The sequence below is a fragment of the Macrotis lagotis genome, chromosome 7 (genome assembly GCF_037893015.1).
Source record: "Macrotis lagotis isolate mMagLag1 chromosome 7, bilby.v1.9.chrom.fasta, whole genome shotgun sequence".
NCBI lineage: Eukaryota > Metazoa > Chordata > Mammalia > Peramelemorphia > Peramelidae > Macrotis > Macrotis lagotis.
In genome coordinates this window covers 217,880,095-217,898,244 of record NC_133664.1, presented here as the reverse complement: position 1 = coordinate 217,898,244, position 18,150 = coordinate 217,880,095, and the positions used below count along the sequence as shown (strand labels likewise).

The 18,150-nt window shown below is 34.9% G+C and overlaps 1 long non-coding RNA gene across 1 annotated transcript in view; it reads right to left on the bottom strand.

Moving 5' to 3' along the window:
• LOC141493995 (uncharacterized) overlaps nt 1-14,040 on the bottom strand; it is a 74,893-nt gene extending 60,853 nt beyond the window's left edge. The window contains exon 1 of the long non-coding RNA XR_012470374.1: nt 13,986-14,040. This is a non-coding gene — a long non-coding RNA (uncharacterized LOC141493995). The remainder of the gene's footprint in view (nt 1-13,985) is intronic.
• Nucleotides 14,041-18,150: the final 4,110 nt, after the last annotated feature.

Sequence of the window (18,150 nt, the reverse complement as noted above, 5' to 3'; positions counted from 1 at the left end):
ACTTCAAAACACTTTTATTGTCCTTTATTTTGACTCTATCTGTATTTCTCATTTTTAAATGTGTTTCTTGTAAATAGCATATTATCTAATTCTTATTTTTATTCATTTAATACATTTGTTTTATGAATGAGTATATTCCATTTATATTAAAAATTATAATGACTACTTTGTATTTCCCTCTATCCTATTTTTCTTCACTTACCCTATCAGTCCTCATGAGGTTTAGTTAATTTCTAATCACTACCTCTCTAATCTATACTCTTTTGAAGAAACCCTTCCTTATGCTCTTACCATACCCTCCTGTTCTTTATTCTAGCAACCCCACTAAGAGTCCCTTCCATATCCTCTCCTACCCATTCTTTTAAACCTTAATCTACATATACTTCTAAAAATCTCTCCTTTAATACATTTCCCAGGGTGGAGCTAAGATGGTACAGGAAAAAAAAATGGGAATTTTCCTGAGCTCTTCCCCAAACCTCTCCAAATATTTTAAATAATGGTTCAAAACAAATTCTAGAGCTACATAACCCAAAAAGGACAGGATGAAACAATTTAATAGCTCAAGACAACTTAGAAGCACTGGAGTACAGACCTGGACAGGTCATGCAGTGTAACCTGAGCCTCGGGAGACCAGGAACAGGCCTTAGAGGCAATTGATTTAATAGCAGCTGCTTCCAGAACTCTCAGTCCACAGACAGGGGTCAGAACTGGTTAGAAGGAGATGGGAGGGATCCCTTTTCTGTTGCATTCCTTATTATTAGATATGGGTAACAGTCCTGGTTCTGAGTCCCAGGGTGAGGAGGAGCATTGGCACACTAGAGCTTGCAACCTCAAGAAAGCAAGGATCCTTGAATAATTTTCTGGGTGGAAAGTTGTTGCTCACAGACTAGTGCACAATACAAGAAAATAGCAAATATATGTCTCCCTAAGTCATACCACCTAGAAGAGTCAAAAACTTAAAGGTCACCAGAATTACCTCTGTAAACAGCTATACAAAAAAATCTTGAATCTTTGAATGAATCCCCTCCATTCCAGAAACAAAATCCCACTTTAAGATAGAGTTAAATGTCAAAAAATAGACTGGAAAATGAGCAGTCAACATAAAAAAAAATCCTAACTATAGAAAAGTTACTGTGGCAAAAAGGAAGATCAAAATATATACTCAGAAGATAACAAAGTCAAAACTCTTGCATCCAAAGCCTCTAAAAAAATATGAATTGGTCTCGGGCCATGAATGAGCTCAAAAAGAATTTTGAAACTCAAGCAAGGAAGAGTAGAGGAAAATTTTGGAAGAGAAATGAGAATGATGAGGGGAAATCATGAAAAGCAAGTTAGCAACTTGGTGAAAGAGATACAAAAAATACTGAAGAAAATAAAATCTTAAAAACCATACTGGTACAGATGGAAAAAGAAGTAAAAAACGTCAATGAGGAAAATAATGCCTTAAAAATCAGAATTAGCGAAATGGAAAAGGATATACAAAAGCTCACTGAAGAAAATAATTCCTTAAAATACAGAATGGAGCAAAGTGAAGTTAATGACTTTGTGAGAAATCAAGAAACACTAAAACAAAAACAAAAGAATGAAAAAGTAGAAGAAAATATGAACTATCTCAATGGAAAAACAACTAAATTGGAAAATAGATCCAGAAGAGAAAAGTTAAGTTTTATTGGACTACATGAAATCCTTGATTTTTTTTAAAAAGTGAAAATAAAAATCCTAGACATCATCTTTCAAGAAATTACCAAGGAAAACTACCCTGATATTCTAAAATCAGAGGGTAAAAGAGAAACTGAAAGAATCCACTGATCAGCTCCTGAAAGAGATTCAATTGATTTCCAGAAATTCCCAGGAATAATTTAGCCAAATTCCAGAGTTCCTAGGTCAAGGAGAAAATATTAGAAGCATCCAAAAACAAATAATTCAAATTTCATGGAGACACAATATAGATAATACAAGATTTAGCAGTTTCTAGATAAATTGAATTACTATCTCTATGCTGAAGATTCTTAAATCTAACTATCCTGCCCCAGTCCCTCTACTGACCACCAATCTTACAACTCCAACTTCTTTTTATTTATTTTTTTCAATTCAGGAGTATATTTAGTTTTGCTGTGTAAGTTATTTTTGGTCACTGCTCCAATTCTTTTGCTCTTCAAAATATAATGTTCCAAGACTTATAGTCTTTTAGTGTAGAAGCTGCTAGGTCTTGTATAATCCTAATTGTAGCTTCACCATATTTAAATCATTTTTTCCCTTGCTTTCAATATTTTCTTCTTTAATTTGAGGGCTTTGAAACTTGGTCATGATATTTTTGTAAGTTTTCCTTCTGGGAGTTCTTTCAGGAGGGGTTAATTTTCCTATTCCTACTTTATTCTCTTATTCCAGAACCTCAGGATAATTGATGAGGGCTCATGAGATCACCAAGGTAAAAATAGGAAACACTTCATGATAACTTCTGGTGATAGACCTATATTTTGATAGGTATGATATCCCTAATGGTCTTATTGTTACTGCTGGTGACTTCTAGGTATTGCTTCTCTGATGGACCTTTTGTGACTTTGGGATATGGTAGTTTGTCCTTGGTATTGCTCCATTGGTCTCATATAGTCTCATACTGGCTACTTATTGCTCCCTTCTATAAGCTTTTAGGTTTCATCCCTCTAGGACCAAATGCTAGTCCTCTCAGATATGGTCTGCTAGGGTATAGTTGCTAGAAAACCTCTTCCTGATAAAACATGCTTTCAGTTCTTTAATCATGTTTACAGTATACAGACAACAAAAGTTAGGCTAAGGTTACTTTTCTTTTCCAGTCTTGTGTCTAAGTAGAGAGCATTAATGTTTAAGACAATTATCTGACATTTCTATTAGACATTGCTAATATCCTCTCTGTTTTATAAATTAAATTTATATGAGCCAGTACTAAAACTAATTTATATAAGCCAGTATTAAACTAAAAAGCAAGGTCAATGTAGTTCACACAACAAGTCTGCTTTTTTAATGTCTATCTTGCTTTTGTTATGTATATCTCTCAGGGGCAAAACTCTATTACTTTGGCATTCTTGTCCAAAACAAAAATAAAAACAAAAATACTGCATCCCTACATTAATAGAATAAAAGAAGAGTTGAGTTTCCTCAGCTTTAAAGTGAAGTCTTATACTATCTTTCCAGTCTCATAGTTTATTATTCCTCCTTTAATAGGAAGTCAACCTGTCCTTTCTGTTTCTTACACAGGATACTTCATGTTCCATCTCTATACCTTTATACTGGTTATCCCCACATGTGTAGAGTGTACTTCTTCATTTCAACATCATAGATTCCCTCTCTTTCTTAAAGATGTATCTCAAGTATCACATTAACCATAAAGTCTTTTCTGATACCTTGTGCCCTCCCTTCTTATCCTTTGTCTTTATATATATTTACTCTATTCCTATTCTGCATGGAGGCACCAAAGAGAAGTAGATGGAGAACTGTTCTTGGAACCAGAAAAACCTGGATTCAAGTCTTCCTTTGATCCATGCTGGCTGTGGGACCAGATATTTAATCTCTCAGAAATCTAGACAATGCTCAGACTATTAAATTACTGAGAAGTGCTGATCCACATTGGGAAAGAAAATTTCTTCACTTACGAGTTCCTCATACCAATAAACAGTTCTATATTTATTCTATATGCATTTATATATGCACTTGCTCTCAATAGTGATTATTTCATATTTTTGAATGAAAAATACAAAATTCCCAGTGTTTGCTGACATAGAATAATCTCTTAATACTTTTGATGGACTCTGAGCATCATTTTTAACTATAAATCTACATGCCTGTGATTCTCCCAAGTTAACAAAAGTTAATTCTAACTTACAAATTTATTCCTTTTCAACTTCAGGTATCTTTCAGAAATCACTGAACAGTCTATCCTTGAGTTCATAATTATATAAGAACAGATTGTTTAAGGAAACAATATTTAAGCTAGTTCTTGGGTACATGAACACTCAAGAGACTGATCACAATCTTCTTGAATTAAGTCAATAAATTTTATCTCTGACACCGTGTATTGAAAGTATTGAAATGACTGATATCATGTCCTGAAAAGAGGTGCTGAATAGCAGCATGGCATTTTTTACTCACTAGTTTGTGACCTCTAGAAAGTTGCTTACTTCTCAATGATAAACTATCATCAAACCAGATAAAATATCTCAACATAGCTGTTATAAACAAAATGAATTATCTTAGCTATAATGTTTTATAATAACATATATATATATATAATATGAGATTATTTATTATTATTATTATTATTATTATTATTATTGTCAAATGAATAGAACTGCTTTCAAATTGTCACACTACTGGTCCGTAATGATATATTGAGATCTAATTCAACCTTAGCTAAAAGTTCATGTTCATAAAGTTGTAGAATTTTTGAGTTGGAAGGGATCTTAGAGATCCCCTGCAATACAGAGGCAATAATAAAAAGGGAAATCCTATTCAAAATATCTTTAAAATACTTAGGAATCAATCTATTAATGAACCAAAAATACTTCTATAAATTCAATTAAAAGTGTTACTTCTTTTGTTTTGTTTTTGAAAAGGCAATTGGGGTTAAGGGACTTGTCCAGGGTCACACAGCTCATCAGTGTCAAGTGTCTGAGGTCAAATTTGAAACCAGTGATCTATTTCCTGAGCCACCTAGTTGACCCCAAAAGTGTTTCATAAATAAACAAAGTCCAACTCAAAGAGATGGAATAATATCCTGTGCTTTTTATAAAGGAAAATTATAAAGGAAAATTACAAAAGGTAATTAAAAAAAGCTTCCTCATCTCATAATCAGCTGTTTCTAAAAATAGCATGTAATACAAGTCATTCAATAATCTGAGTAATTAGTTTAAATTCACAATTATATTTATTCATTATTTATTCATTAATTATTCTCTTCCATGTAATATGTCATATCTCTTTGATAATTGGTTATTCATGAAGAGGTTTAGCAGGGTTTTTTTTTCATCCTAACTGACTTTGGTTTTTGCCTAGAGTAGATTTGATGTGATTGATGAAATTGGGTTGATTTTTTTCTTTAAATTTTCTCCTCTGATGGGCACCAGCCATGGAGTTCAAATTCAACCTGAGTTCAAATTCAACCTCAGACCCTTAATGCTTGCTTATCTATGTGACCTTGAGCAAGTCACTTAATGCCATTACCTTGAAAAAATTAAAAAAAAATCAGATCTTCAATGCAGATCTAAAACTACTGAACAACTTTTACTTAAAAATAATGAAACCTTTGCAATATACCATGTATCAACCACTACCAAAAGAATCATTACTGTGACTAACAAAAATCTAGTGCTCAATCCCTGAGACTTCATGCCATGCACTGGCAAAAATGACCCCCAAATTTGGCAAGTCAATGATGGAAGAGTTGTGAAAACATAGATACCCATTGTTTGGTTGAAATATGAAATGACGCTCTCATTTTGAAAAGCATCTTAGAATCATACAAGTGACTAAAATATCCAATGCTTGTTTTTACAAGATAGTTTTCAACATTCATCTACACAAGATTATGAGTTCCACATTTTGCTACCAGACTCTTTTCCCTCCCCCCTCCATAGCCATGAACAATCTATTATAAGTTGTACAATCATGTTTAACATGTTTCCATATTAGTTGTGTTGTGAAAGAGGAATTAGAACTAAGGGGAAAGAAAAAATCAGGAGAAAGAAAGGAAAAACATAAAAGAAATTTTCGAAAGTGAACATAGTGGGGTGGCTAGGTGGCACAGTGGATAGAGCACTGGCCCTGGAGTCAGGAGTACCTGAGTTCAAATCTGGCCTCAGACACTTAATAATTACCTAGCTGTGTGGCCTTGGGCAAGCCACTTAACCCCGTTTGCCTTGCAAAATCCTTAAAAAAAAAAGTGAACATAGTGTGGTTTGCTCTTCATAGTTTTTTCCCTCTGTATGTGAATGGCATTTACCATAAAAGGTCTCTCAGAACTGTCCTTAATCTGGCCTTTAGTGCTCAGCCTACCAAAGGTAGGGGAGTGGAGAGAGACTTCAGAGGTCTGTCCTCTGTACCTGGAACAGGACTCTGGGGCTCTGACCACATTCAGATCCTGATCACAGTCTAGGCCCCCTGTGGCAGAGGGGTGTGCTTGTGATCATTCACAGACCAGGAGGGAAGTCAGAGCTTCACACTGAGATCCTTGTCAGGGGGTGTACCAATAATACTCAAAAGCTCAGAAAGCACCCCAAAACCAGGCACAGACTGAGAAAATGAGTAAGCAGAGAGAAAAAAGAGGAACACCACTGAGAAATACATTGTCTATAATCCCAAGAAGGATCAAAATACTCAATCTGAAGATAAGGAAGTACAAGCTCCTGCATCTAAAAACTCCAAGAAAAATGGAATTTGGACTCAGGCTATTACAGAGCTCAAAAAAGATTTTGAAAATCAAATAAGGGATATAGAAGAAAAATTGGGAAAAGAAATGAGAGAGATGCAGGAAAAATATGAAAAAGAAATCAGCAGCTTAGTCAAGGAGATCCAAAAAATGCTGAAGAAAATAACATGTTAAAAACCAGCATAAGTCAAATGGATAAAACAATCCAAAAAAGTTATTGAGGAGAAGAATGCTTTAAAAAGCAGAATTGGCCAGATGGAAAAAGAGATAAGAAAGCTTTCTGAGGAAAACAAATCCTTCAGATGTAGAATGGAGCTAAAGGAAACTGATGATTTTACGAGAAGTCAAAACACAATACTTCAACATCAAAAGAATGAAAAATTAAAAGAATATGTGAAACATCTCATTGAAGAAACAACTGATCTGGAAAACAAATTCAGGAAAGATAATTTAAAAATTATTGGGATGGGGCGGCTAGGTGGCGCAGTGGATAGAGCACTAGCCCTGGAGTCAGGAGAACCTGAGTTCAAATCCAGCCTCAGACACTTAATAATTACTTAGCTGTGTGGCCTTGGGCAAGCCACTTAACCCCATTTGCTTTGCAAAAACCTAAAAAAAATTATCGGGATACCTGAAAGTCATGATCAGGAAAAGAGCCTTGACCTCATTTTTAAAGAATTCCTACAGGAAAATTGCCCTGATATCCTAGAAGCAGAGGGCAAAATAGAAATTGAGAGAATCCACCAATCTCCCCCAGAAAGAGAGGAAAAAAACAACCCCCAGGAATATTATAGCCAAGTTCCAGAACTCCCAAGTCAAAGAGAAAATATTACAAGCAGCCAGAAGAACACAATTCAAATATCATGGAGCTGCAGTCAGGATCACACAGGACTTAGCAGCAACTACATTAAGGGCTTGTAGAGCTTAGAATATAATATTCCAGAAGGCAAAAGAACTTGGAATGCAACCCGAGAATCAACTACCCAGCAAAACTGAACATCATCTTCTGGGGAAAAGACAGACTTTCAATGAACCAGGGGAATTGATTGTTCCTGTTGAAAGAACCAGAGCTGAGCAGAAAGTATGATCTTCAAATACAGGACTTAGGTGAAGCATAGAAAGTGAAGGAGAAGGGCAAAATATGAGGGACTTAATGATGAGCTGCATGTATTCTTGCATAGAAAAATGATATTGATAATACTCATATGAACCTTCTCATTTAATAGAGCAGGTAGAAGGAGCTTTTATAGATGAAACACAGGAGAGAGATGAATTTGAAGATATAATATAATGTAAAAATGGAGTCAATGGCTAAAAGGAAAATGTACTGGGAGTAAGAGAAAGGAGAGGTGGAATAGGTAAGATATTTCATAAAATAAGTTTTTTATTGCATTGATATGGAAGGGGGGAAGGCGAAGGGGAATGAGGGAACCTTTGCTCTCATCAGAGGTGGCTAGGAGAGGAAACAGCCTATATACTCAATGGGGTATAGAATCTGGAGTAAAAGGAGAGAAGGGGACAGGGGGGAGGGGGGAGATATAAGTGATTGAGGAGTGGGTGAATTGTGGGGGAGTGGTTGGATATAACACATTTTCTTTTTTTTACTTCTTGCAAGGGACTAGGATTGGGTGGCCTGTCCGGGACCACAGGGCCTTAGGGATGGTATGTGGGCTTGGGGCCTCTTGGTGCCAAGGCCAGTGATCAGTCTGCTGTGCCACTCAGCTACCCTACAGCACATTTTAGAAGAGGGACAGAGTGAAAGGGGAGAGAAAAAATAGTATATGGTAGTAGGGAAGTATGAATAGAGGGAGTTGCAATCTGCAATGGCAATGGTGGAAAAATATGGAAGTGGCTTTTGTGATAGACTTATCATAAAGAATGTGATCCACCCGAGACAGAGCTGATGGTGTTGGAACACAGACTGAAGCACATTTTTTTTCTTCTTTTCTTTATTTCTCATGAGGGTCTATATTTTTTGGGGGGGAGGGGGTATTATGTTTACTCTTAAGAATATTTTAGTAATGTATGAAAAAATATCATTTGTACAAAAATAAAAAATAAATGTATAAATAAAAAATATTACTATAGACTAGAAAAAAACCAAAAATTCTGGATACAAAAAAAAGAATTGTCCTTAATCACTGAACTGTTGAGAGGAAGTGTGTCCATTATAGTTGATCCATCTCACGCTGTTGCCGTTAATGGTTACATAGTTCCATTGGTTCTGCTCACTTCACTCAGCATCAATTCATGTAAGCCTTTCTAGACTTTTCTAAAATCCACTTCATCATGATTTCTTAAACAATAGTACTCCATAACATTCATATACCATGACTTTTTCAGCAGTTCTCCAGTTGATGGGCATTCCCTCAATTTCCAATTCTTTGTCACTACATAAAGGGCTGCTAAATATATTTTTGTACATGTGAATCTTTTCCCCTTTTTAAAATTATCCCTTTGTGATATAGACTTAGTAGTGGTATTAATGGATCAAAGTGTATGCACAGTTTTATTCCCTTTGATCATAGTTCCAAATTACTCTCCATATTGGTTGGATCAGTTCACAGCTACACCAACAATATGTTAATGTCCCAATTTTCCCACATCCTCTCCAGCATTGATCATTTTCTTTTTTTCTCATCTGAACCAATCTGATAGGTATGAGGTGGTACCTTAGAGTTGTTTTAATTTGTATTTCTCTTATTAATAATGATTTGAATCCATCCTCTTTGAACCAGAGATTTCAGTACTGGACTTCTACCCCAACAAAACCAATTGTAAAAAGAAAATTCCAGAATATTGTAAAATATTTTGGCAATATTGTATGATATCTAAGAATTGAGAAAAAGCAAGATCTCCTTCAGTTAGTGAGTAGAATTATTTTCTTTAGTGAGCTTTAGTACCTCTTTTTCTATTTGGCCAATTCTGCTTTTTAAGTTTTTTTTCTGTGAATTTTTTTGTGCTTCTTTTTATCATTAGACCAATTCTATTTTTTAAGATGTAATTTTCTTTAAATTTTATGCCTTTAAGAAAAAAAGCTACTAATTCTCTTTTCATAATTTTCTTGCACCACTACTCATTCCTCCCCATTCCCCAATTTTTACTTTACCATTTATAATCTCTTTCTTTACCTCTTTCAGAAATTCTTGTTGGACTTAGGTCAAATTAGCATTTTTCTTTGAGATTTTGTTTGTGGCTGTTTTCACATTGTTGTCTTTTTATGAGTTTATGTCTTGGTCTTGCCTGCCACCATAAAAACTTTTATGGTTACATTTTTTTTTTATTTTAGTTGGTTAAATTTTAGAGTCTATTTCTTGACTTTAATCTTTATGTTAAAATTCTGTCCCACTCTCCTGCAGTTGGAGAGGCGCTGTCTCAAGCTTTAGGGTTTTTTGGTGCTGCTGTTTTCACAACTAGTTCTGAGGTTCTGTGAGTTTTTGGCTCTCCCAAAGTGGAATGTTGTAGGGGGATGTTTCCTGATCTATACTCTGGTCTTTATCCAGGAAGGTCCTTACTTTCCTGCAGTTGCTTTGCCAGCATTCCTCGCTGCCTTCTAGGTCCTTTATGACTTATCACAAGTGTTCCTCTCTGCCTTGGAACTGTGAACCAGAACTGTGTATGAGCAATAGAGTAACCAGACAGTGCCAGCTGCAAATAGTATGAGCAAAGGGTCTTTGGTAATGTTTTCTGACTATGTTTCTGATCACCCTCATCATCTTTGTGCTCAGAACTCCCAAGGTTGTTTCTGCTGCTATGGCTGCTTATTGCTGCCACCAAGTATATGGGCTCTGGACAGACCTTCAATCTGTCACAAACTTCCTCTGCCAACCTCATAAATTTTCTTAGGCCAGAAAAATGTCTCATTCTGACTTTTTATTGGCTCTGACACTTCCAAAAATCTTTTTTGAGATTTTTTTTTTGGAGGAGAATTTTTGAGAGAATTCTGTTCAATTGCCTCTAATCTGCCATCTTGGCTCTGTGCCATTTGCCAAGCCATGCATTTTTCAGACCCCAAAATGTGTGGGTTTTATTTGCTTGACTCTACGTATTTGTTGCAAGAGAAGAGGTTCATTTTTAAGGATGGGGGAATTATGGGAGAAATTGAGGATGATATTAATAGTCATGCAGGAAAATAAAGATAAAAGAAAGGAAAGAAAACCAATGCAATTTGAAAATTCACAGAAAAGAATGAAAAGAAGTTCAGAAGGGGATATGAATAAGTTGAGCGATATGGTTATTGTGCTACATTTAATATGTACCTTTTTGCCATCCTTTAAAAATAAATCACTAGAGTATTACACCTTTTATTCTGAACAAATGAAATTTACAGAAATTAAAAAGCCAACTTTTGTCAAATATCAACATTTTCTATAGTTTGTTTACTGAAATGATATTCATTTGTGAAAAACACAATCTCCTGCAACAAAATTTAATGCATCTTAAATTGTTATTATATATGTACTGTCTCAAATATTTTAACAGGAAAAAAGTACTAATGTTAAAAAATTTGGTAAATATATTTCTGTGACTAATGCATATACCTATTACTTTTTCTGTAGAAAACATTTACAGAAGTTCCAAATTATATTAAGGATAGTAAAAGGCAAAAAGCATTTTAGAAAATTCTAAATGTAATGTCTGTATTTATAAATAATAGAATCAGAAAATGTTTAGCAATGAACAATTGTCTACTTTGAAATATTAAACAAAATACATTTTTCTAGAAGTTTTCAATTTTTCCAGTTGGCATTATGATACCAGAAATAAGGATTTATGATTTTCTTTCTCTGTTTTGACTTTTCCTAGTTTAGGTAACAGCATCAAATTTGTGTCATGAAAGAAATTGAGCAGGACTCCTACTTTGCTCATTTTTTCCTGAATAGTTTATATAATATTGGAATTAATCACTCTTTATGTGTTTGGTAGAATTCACCTATATACACATTCAGTCCTAGAGATTTTTATAGGGAGTTCATTGGTCTTATTCAATTTCTTTTCCTGATATGGGGATATTGAGTTTTTTCTCTTTTTTATTAATCTTGGTAATTTATAATTTTGTAAATACCTACCCATTTCACTTAGATTTATTAGCATCCAGTTAGGCAAAGTAGAATCAAATTATTCTTTTAATTTCTTCTTCTTTGGTGGTGAACTCATTGTTCTCACTTTTGATGCTAGTAATTTGCTTTTATTCTTTTTAAAAAAAATCAAATTAATGAAAAGTATATCTATTTTATCGACTTTTAATAAAAAACTCAAATTTATTTTAGTTCAATAGTTTTCTTATTTTTAATTTTATGAATTTCTTCTTTGATATTCAGAATTTCTAATTAGATATTTAATTAAGGTTTTTAAAATTTTTTCTAGTTTTTTTTTTAATTTGCATGCTCAATTCTTTGATCTGGCCCCAGGCACTCATTTGCTATGTAAACCTGCACAAGTCACTTAACTTTGACTCAGTTCCACATCTGTAAAATGAGCTGGAGAAAAAATGGTATCTTTGCTGAGAAAACTCAAATGGGATATGAATGATACAACTAAACAATAGGAGAATAATTAAGTACCTGAAAAGTATAGGAGAAGAACTTTGGTCAATAATAATTGCTAAAATTGGTGCACAAAGAAATGATTTCAGATATTGGGGAACAATTTAGTTATAAAGGGACAGAAAATTAGCTGTCATATCAAGGTAAATAAAATACCTTTTAAAGACTATAGGAAGATGTATTTTTTATATAAACATTTTGATGGTTTAAAGTGGCAGAGACTTTCATTTATTAAAACTTGATCATTTTAGTATAAAGAAATGTTAGTAATGTACCTCTTTGAAGATTATAGAATCATTGGAACTGCAGAATATTGTTCTATTTCAGGATACTGTTCTATTTCAAGTCATTTACATGTAACTGTTTTAAGACTTAGAAAGTTAAAAATCAAAGTTTGATTTTAGTCACTGAATCAAGGAGAGTGGGTGAAGATTGAGAACCTGATAGGTGAAAATGGAAAACTAAAGAAATGAGAAGAAAGTTTTCAAAAAAAGAATACTTTGTTAGAGCCAAAATATCTGAAATATTAACTATACTGTCTACTGACCACAACACAATAAATATTACAATCAATAAAGTACCCTAGAAGAAAGCACTCAAACTAAAGTGAAGATAAAATAGTTTTATGGAATTGGTGGATCATTGAAACAATAGAGAACTTCAACAAATTAAATGGCAATATATCACAATTTTTGAAATGCAATCAAAGCAATACTTATGGGAAAAAATTTAATAACCACCACTAGCAACATCAAAGATCAATGAATTAGGCATGCAACTTTAACAAAAGAAACCAGAAAAACAACAAATTTTAAAAACCAACAGTAAACCAAAAAAAAAAAGGTAGAAATTCTAATAATCAAAGAAGAAACTAACAAAACTGCAAAACAAAGCCAAAAAGAATTGATAAGTAAAATTCAGAGTTGGTTTGGTGAGAAGTGCAGAAACTAATAGCATAAATAAACAATTAGTTAATCTGGTTTTTAAAAGCCAAAAGACAAACTAAATCATCATCAAAAAAGGACTCACAACAAATGAAAGAATGAATGAAATTACTATTATATTCTCAACAAAATTGAAAGCAAATGAAATGAGTAAATAGTTTCATAAATTTGAATTAAGCTGTTTCTGTAGAAAAAGCAATAGTTTAAATAATTCTATCTTAGAACCTGCTCCCTCCTCATCCATGCTCTCTCTTAACTTGGCTTAGTTCCTGGCTTTTGGAATCACTCTTCCACTTTTTCCCAGCAGCTTTTTCAGACTAAATACATATCCACTCTTGGTTCCTCCTACTGTGATCAATGAGTCTTTTCCTCAAACTTCTTTCTAAGGAAGTACTCAATTCAAAGTAAGTACTTAATATATTTTAGCTCTAATTTTTATTTTTTAAACCATTTAAATTTATATTTTATTTTAATCATTCATTTAGTGTTTACCAAGTGCCAGAAACTACACTAATCCTTGAGAATAGAAATGTAACAGTGACTATTCTATCTCCTGCTGCTTAAAGGTCAAATGTGTTCCATTTTACCTCTCCCCAGGGTTCTCTAGGTCTTTTATTTTTTTAAGGTTTTTGCTAGGCAAAAGGGGTTAAGTGACTTGCCCAAGGCCACACAGCTAGGTAATTACTAAGTGTCTGAGGTCGGATTTGAACTCAGGTACTCCTGACTCCAGGGCCGTGCTCTATCCACTGCACCACCTAGTTGCCCCTTATCTAGGTCTTTCAAAAGAGCTGGGGGTAGTTAGGGAGCTTTGGCTCCAACCCCCACCAATGATGTTCCTTTAATATCAGTGGTCCCTCAAATTCTAGTTCCATTTAACTACTTGGCAGATTGACTTTTTACAAAAGAATATATAATTAAAATGAATAACAATAAAAAGCATCCAAATAGTACTCCCAATACTTAGAAGTATAATGCCTCCCTGAACTATATGAATCTCTGTGGATAGGAAAGAGTCCACAGTTCAGTTCATTTCTGAAATAACTCAACTTCACCATTCTCCAAGACCAAAGTCTCCCATGGACTCAAGTCTAGTACCTTAACTTCTTGGATTTCCCTTCTGGGTTGACTGGCTGTATATGTGGCCTGGAATCTTGCCTCTAAGGTCTCTATGACTAGATCTCCCAGGTCCAAGGATTCTAACTCCCTGAGTCTAGAATTCAAAAGGACAAATGGAAAAGAACAAACCACAACAAAATCCCAACCTTAAATCACCCACCCAGTAAAATGGTGAAATAGTCCTTCTTCCTATTCAGTCATCTCATGGTAACCAAATTATGAGTAAATGGTGTGACCATCACCCTCTCTAGAATCCATGGGAAAAATGAGAATATGTCCTAGTCTGGTAGTTTGAAAGACACAGATTATTGCATTTAAGTAGTCGATGACAAGGCAGTTGCCACCTACACACGGTAAATGAACACAGAATGTCTTCTTCTTGAAATAAGATACTTCCATTTTAAGTGATCTGGGAATGCGCAGCAAAGTCCCCTCCTCAAAAATATAAACAAAAAAGAAAACTGGTCCCTGTCCTCAAGGAGCATTGATCATAATGGGGATAAGGGACAATACTTAAAAGGAAACAGATATAAAGGGAGAAAAGTGGATTGGTTCTAGGAGTGAATTATTGAATGTGAATGGCCTGGGCACTTCTTTAAAATGAAAGTTCCAGAAAGAACTGACTAATCAGAGGAAGGAGGCTCAGGAGTAGAGGGATCTTCCAAAGTTAGAATATTATAAGGGTGGTAGTATCTTCCATGTGAGAAAGAAGGCTGTTGGGATATGGTGAAGAAAGAAATCCAGAAAGTCAGGAGAGAAGCCAGAAGGGAGAGATTCCAAGGGAAAAATCTTTAGAGGTGAATTCGATTAAATAATAAATGGACAATCAATTCTAATATTCTTTAAGGTACAAGAACTGGAAAAAGGATCCTGACATTCTTTTTATGATATAAATATAGTCTTAATACCTAACCCCAGGAGAAATAAAGAAGAGAAAGAAAATTAGCTAATATCCTTAATAAATACAAATGTCAAAAATATTAAATAAAAGATTATCAAGGAGACATTTTAAAAGCAACATGTTTTAAAAGATCACAGTGAGGCAAAGAAGGTGGAGTAAAGAAAGGGACTTGCCTGAGCTCTCTCCCAACCCCTCCAATTACCTTTAAATAATGACACTAAACAAATTTTAGAGTGGCAGAACCCACCAAAAAGACAGAGTGATACAATTTTTCCAGCCCAAACTTGAGAGATAGGCGGAAAAGAGGAGTTGAGAGCAGCATAGGCCCTCAATGACAGGGCCTAGCTCCATCAATCCACAAAAGGGCAACAGGGCAACTAGGTCAATGGCGGCAGTGTTGGTTTCCAGACCTCTCAGCCCAGAAACTGACAAGAACAACTTGGAAGATCAGCAGAAAAAATCTGTCCTACCAGGGTGAGAATGTAGCACAGTCCAGGGCAGACTTCAGGAATACAGATGGGCCCCAGTGGCCCAGGGGCAGTCTTTGGAAGCCACTGGATCAAGGGCAAGGGTAGCTGCCTCCAGAACTTTCAGCCCACAGATAGTAAAGGGTGATTACTATCAGAAGGTGATTACAGGAGTCTGTTTTCATTGAGGCAGGACTCTTCCATTGCCTATACTTGGATCTGGGTTGCAGTCCTGGGTAGCAGTCCCAGGAAGAGAAGCAGTAGCACAACAGAGTTTGCAGGAAAATGAAGACCCTCTCAAAATTCTAGAGCAGAAACGAGTATATCTGGTTATCTACATACCAGAGCACAGACCAGGAGAACAGGAAAAAACACCTCTCCTTAGATCTTAAAAACTGAAAATTTGTAGATCCACTGAAGTATCTTTGAAAAGCACTGCAAAACCCCCCCCAAAACCACAAACAGACCCAAAGCTTGCAACAGTGTATTGTCCACTCTGGAAGCAGATTCCTACCTTAACAAAGAGTTAAAAATCAAGTCATAGATTGGGGAAATGAACAAACAGCAGAATAAAAAAATCTGACCATAAAAAGTTACTATGGTGATAAGAAAGATCAAAATACTCACTCAGAAAAAGATAAAGTCAAAACTCCTTCATCCAAAGCCTCCACAAAACTGTGAATTGATCTCAAGTCATGGAAGAGCTCAAAAATGATTCTGAAAATCAAGTAAGAGAGGTAGAAGAAAAATTAGGAGGAGAAATGGGAATGATATATGGGAAAATCAAGGAGGAAAAGTCAGAAGCTTGGTGAAGGAGATAACAAAAAAAATAGAAGAAAATAACATCTTAAAAACCAGGCTGGGCCAAATGGAAAAAATAAAATGAAGGGAATAACATCTTAAAAATCAGAATTGGCCAAATAAAAAGGAAGTAAAGTTCGCTGAAGAAAACAATTCCTTAAAATAAAGAATAGAGCAAAGCAAAGCTGATGACTTTGTGAGAAATCAAGAAACAATAAAACAAAACCAAAAGAATGAAAAACTAGAAAACAATGTGAAACATCTCACTGGAAAAATAATTGGCCTGAAAAATAGATTCAGGAGAGATAAATTAAAAATTATTGGACTACTTCAAAATAAGGATCAAAAAAAGAGCCTAGACATCATCTTTCAAGAAATTATCAAGGAAAACCTGTCCTGATATTCTAGAACTAGGAGTAAAATATAAATTGAAAGAATTCAGTGATCACCTCCTAAAAGATATCCCAAAATGAAAATGCCCAGGAATATTATAGCCAAATTTCAGAATAACCAGATCAAGGAGAAAATACTACAACAGTCAGAAAAAAAACCCCACTTCAATAATTTTGTAGTCAATCAGGATAACCCAAGATTTAGCAGCTTTTATATTAAAGGATCATAAGGCTTGGAATATGACATTCCAGAAGGCAAGAGAGCTTGTATTATAACCCAGAATCAACCACCCAAAAAACTGAGCATACTCTTCCAGGGGGGAAAGAAGGATATTCCATGGAATAGGGGACTTTTTTCTTTTTTTTAAGGTTTTTCCAAGGCAAATGGGGTTAAGTGGCTTGCCCAAGGTCACACAGCTAGGTGATTATTAAGTGTCTGAGACAGGATTTGAATCCAGGTACTCCTGACTCCAGGGCTGGTGCTTTATCCACTGCACCACCTAGCCGCCCCAATAGGGGACTTTTTAAAGCTTTCCTATCAAAACACCAGAGCTGAACAGAAAATTTGATCTTCAAATAAGATACTCAAGAGAAGCATAAATTGAGAAATAGGAAAGGGAAACATATATATTCCTGCATGGGAAGAAAGTTCATATAAATTTTTTCATGTATTACAGCAGTTAGAAACAAAAATAGAGCATAGGAGGGAAAATATGAAGGGATAATATATTAAAAAGATAGAGTTAAGGGGTGAAAGAGGAATACTGAGAGAAAGGGAAAGGGGAAAGTAGAATGGGGTAAATCATTTCTTATTAAAAGAGGCAAGAAAAAAGCTTTTACAGGGGAGTGGAAGAGGGGGAAGATGAGGAAGAGTGAGTGAACCTTACTCTCATCAGAATTGACTCAGAAAGGGAATGACATACACAACTCAATTGAGTATAGAAATCTATCTCCTTTGCAAGAGCAGAAAGGGATAGGAGAAAGGGAATGGGGTAGTAATAGATGGGAGGGTAGATTGTGAGAATGAGTATCCAGAAACAAAACACTTTTGAGGAGAGACAGGGTGAAAGGAGAGAGAGAATAGAATAAAAGGGGGTAGGGGAAATAGGATGGAGAGAAATATAGTTAGCAATAGTTACTGTGGGAAAAAATATTGAAACATGTTTCTCTGACAAAGGTCTCATTTCTTAAACATAGAGAACTGAGGGGTGGCTAGGTGGCATAGTGGATAAAGCATTGGCCCTGGAGTCAGGAGTACCTGGACTCAAACCCGGTCTCAGATACTTAAAAATTACCTAGCTGTGTGGCCTTGGGCAAGCCACTTAACCCCATTTGTCTTGCAAAAACCTAAAAAAAACCAACAAAAAAAAAACCCGTAGAGAACTGAGCCAAATTTATAAAAAAAGCCATTCTCCAACTGATAAATGATCAAAACAAATGAACAGTTTTCAGATGAGTTTATTAATACTATCTATAGTCATATATTTAAAATGTTCTAACTCACTATTGATTGGAAAAAAGAACAATTCTAAGAAAGGGAACATGTCAGATGTTGGAGGGGGTAGGGAAAATAAGATAATAAT